Here is a 3,592-nt window from a genome sequence, read left to right on the forward strand (position 1 = left end):
TCACAATTGAGGAAGATAATTGAGATTACTTAAAATGATAAACTTTACTGTATAGGGTTTTTTACAAGTTTGCCACAGATTCACATTTTTTAAAATATATATCTATTTGTGTAAAGAGAATGCACTGAGAAGTAAAAAGATAGTGATATATCAGTGCTACCAACTAATGGCTATAATATCATCACCTTATTTATGAACAATGAAACAGTGTGTAATATTTAAATAAATTTAAATAAATTCCTATTTATTTTATATATTTATAAATTTAAATGAATTCCTATTTATTTATTATTAAAGAAATTCCTCTAAGAAACAGTATGTTTTGAAGGTTGCTAGCAGGAAAGTGTTGTACGACATGGAAGTAATCAGAAAATGTGATCTAAAATTCTGCTTTCAAGGGCGCCTGGGTGGCTCAGTGGGTTAAAATTCTGCTTTCAAGAAGCTATAACAGTAAGTACTGAGCATTAGCTATTATATGCTATGGATGAATAACTGAAATCTACATTTGAAACTATTGGTACACTATATGTTACCTAATTGAATTTTAAAAAGTTAATAAAAAAAACCACTATTTTATAAAACAATATTCCCAACAGGCTCTTTTGCTTTAAAATACTCACTTTGTTTCCTCTCCGAGAGAACACCAAATGGCGGATGACGCCGGTGCTGCGAGAGGGCCCGGAGGGCCCGGGGGCCCTGGAATGGGAGGCCGTGGCGGTTTCCGCGGTGGCTTCGGCAGCGGCATCCGGGGCCGGGGCGGGCCGGGGCCGTGGTCGGGGCCGGGGCCGAGGCCGCGGAGCTCGCGGGGGCAAGGCCGCGGACAAGGAGTGGATCCCCGTCACCAAGCTGGGCCGCCTGGTCAAAGACATGAAGATCAAGTCCCTGGAGGAGATCTATCTCTTCTCCCTGCCCATCAAGGAGTCTGAGATCATCGACTTCTTCCTGGGAGCCTCCCTCAAGGACGAGGTTTTGAAGATCATGCCTGTGCAGAAGCAGACGCGCGCGGGCCAGCGGACCAGGTTCAAGGCATTTGTCGCCATCGGAGATTACAATGGACACGTCGGTTTGGGTGTCAAGTGTTCCAAGGAGGTAGCCACTGCCCTCCGCGGAGCCATCATTCTGGCGAAGCTTTCCATTGTCCCTGTGCGGCGAGGCTACTGGGGGAACAAGATCGGCAAGCCCCACACTGTCCCGTGCAAGGTGACTGGCCGCTGTGGCTCTGTGCTGGTGCGTCTCATCCCCGCCCCCAGAGGCACTGGCATTGTCTCGGCCCCTGTGCCCAAGAAACTGCTGATGATGGCTGGTATTGACGACTGCTACACCTCGGCCAGGGGCTGCACTGCCACCCTAGGGAACTTTGCCAAGGCTACTTTCGATGCCATCTCCAAGACCTACAGCTATCTCACCCCTGATCTCTGGAAGGAGACTGTGTTCACCAAGTCTCCCTATCAGGAGTTCACGGACCATCTTGTGAAGACCCACACCAGAGTCTCTGTTCAGAGGACCCAGGCTCCAGCTGTGGCTACTACATAGTTTTATACAAGAAAAATAAACTGAACTAAAGCTTGAAAAAAAAATACTCACTTTGTAATGAGAGTCATTACTTTTGTCTAGCCAAATCTTATAGCACTGTTTATCCCTTCCCTGCTTTATCCCTTCCCAGTATCAATAAAGGCTCACTTGGGTTACCTAGAAGCCATGAGAAAGCTTGTAATAGATCTGGCTGGTTTTCACCAGCAATTTGACCACCATGTGCACAGGGAAGTCTATTGATAAAGGCTTTATTGCAATAAGTTGCAAATACATGGATGATTTTGAATTCTCTTTCTTGAGGTCTTGTTTCATGATAATAAATTTAGGGTGGCTTATTGGAATGGATGTTATTAACATATCTTCATAGTTATAAGCACATGGAATTGTAAAATAGATGAATGAATGTGGCATTACTGACAACTGTCCTCATTTTGAAATCAAATTACAGTGTACTAAGATGAGGAAGCAAAGCAGATTTGGGATTATGAGTGAAATAATTTTAAAAAGTATTAGGGGTATGATCGGACTATTGGGTAATTCAGTAGAAAAATGTCTACTGATTGAGATTCTGTGTTCCCTGATTTCAGAGAGAAGTTAAGATAAATAAGTAACACGAGGAGACTAGGAAGCCAAACATAAGTGATAATTTTGTGCCAGGGTGTGTATACATCTGTTTATCTTCTTGCTTTACCACTAAGGTTGCTCCTAGAGGAGAGTTTAAATATGTGTTGGAGCTAATCTCTGTGGATTACACAAGAAACCACATCCTACAGCTCTCCCTGAAACACCCCTTATGATTTCAATGTAATTTGGTTTTTGCATTTTTAGAAATAACAAAATACTTTGCAAACTCATCTACTTTATTACCATCACAAGTGAGTCAGCTGACTCCACATTTTAACACAGTGACAGTCACAGAGGAATGGAGGAATGAGTAGAGTTATCAATATATGTGCTTTTAAGAAGTATGACAGGGTAGCAGCTATTTCCAGGAACCAAAACATGGGTCAGCAGCTGTGCAGGAAAAGTGATGGAATAAATGACTCATTTCAGAGGAGTTCTATAACATATTAGTTCTATAATGTATCTTCAGCCCCCAATTACCCGCTTTGATCTAAAGATAAGGATTTACAGTTAAGGTCCCATTTATGATTTGACTGGTAGGGTCTGAATCATGTTTACTATTGTTTTGACTATTACTTGAAACCTATAGTAGTACTTGGGATATGTGTTGTGTATTCTGTGAACATGTGCTATTTTTAGATTAGATAATTTCTGTCTCGAACCCCTGTTCATTTGTTTGTTTTTGTTTATTTGATAGTGGTTTCAGTAAATGGATATATCTGAAAAATTGCAAAGCCACTATTAAAACAAGTTATTATTATATATAGCATGGAATTGCACATTCCTCCTTTGAATCCGACAGAGCTTCACCATATCCTTAACAATTTGGGAAAAACATGCTATTATTTTTCTTTATAAAATTTCTCCTGTTAGGCTGTGATGGTTGTCATCAGCAGTAACTCCTCTGAAGGCTTTGTCAAAAGAGTTGAAAAAATTGGAAAGGTGTGTGAATGAAGCTGTTTGTTGAATATAAAGAAAAGAGCATTGAAATACAATTCACACTCTTACTTCTCCTTCTATGCTTTCAGATGTTTGTCATTTGAAAATTTTGCTTCTAGAAGAGATGCCCTATATAATTCTTACTTTAAGGAGCAAGTTGCTTTTATAATTTTTTTATTATTCTACCATTCCAGTATTTCCATTTAAATTAAATTCAATACCATTTAAAAAAAATCAAAAGTGCAGCCAGTATTCAATTCCTGGGCTAAATAATTTTAGAAAGCTTTGTGTTATTGAACCTACGGGGTTTTTATGTAGTTTTAACTCTTTCTTTCTGTGATTTTTCCCATTAGTCATGTAAGTGACTGCAATATAACAGACATTGAGGATAAAGAAGGACTGAATAGAACAATCCTTGGCCTCATGAAGTTGAGAATCTAGCAAGGGAGTCAAACAATTCAATCATTCAGAGACAATTTATTGAGTGCCTGGCCTA

General features: G+C 40.0%; 1 pseudogene across 1 annotated transcript; it reads left to right on the plus strand.

Annotated features, from left to right (window-relative positions):
* The first annotated feature begins 647 nt into the window (after positions 1–647).
* LOC309842218 (small ribosomal subunit protein uS5 pseudogene) lies at positions 648–1,577 on the plus strand (annotated as a pseudogene). Its single transcript has one exon. The product of its transcript is annotated as a small ribosomal subunit protein uS5 pseudogene (transcript).
* The last annotated feature ends 2,015 nt before the right edge of the window (positions 1,578–3,592 follow it).

This window comes from Mustela nivalis (assembly GCF_964662115.1).
Source record: "Mustela nivalis genome assembly, chromosome: 10".
Lineage (NCBI taxonomy): Eukaryota > Metazoa > Chordata > Mammalia > Carnivora > Mustelidae > Mustela > Mustela nivalis.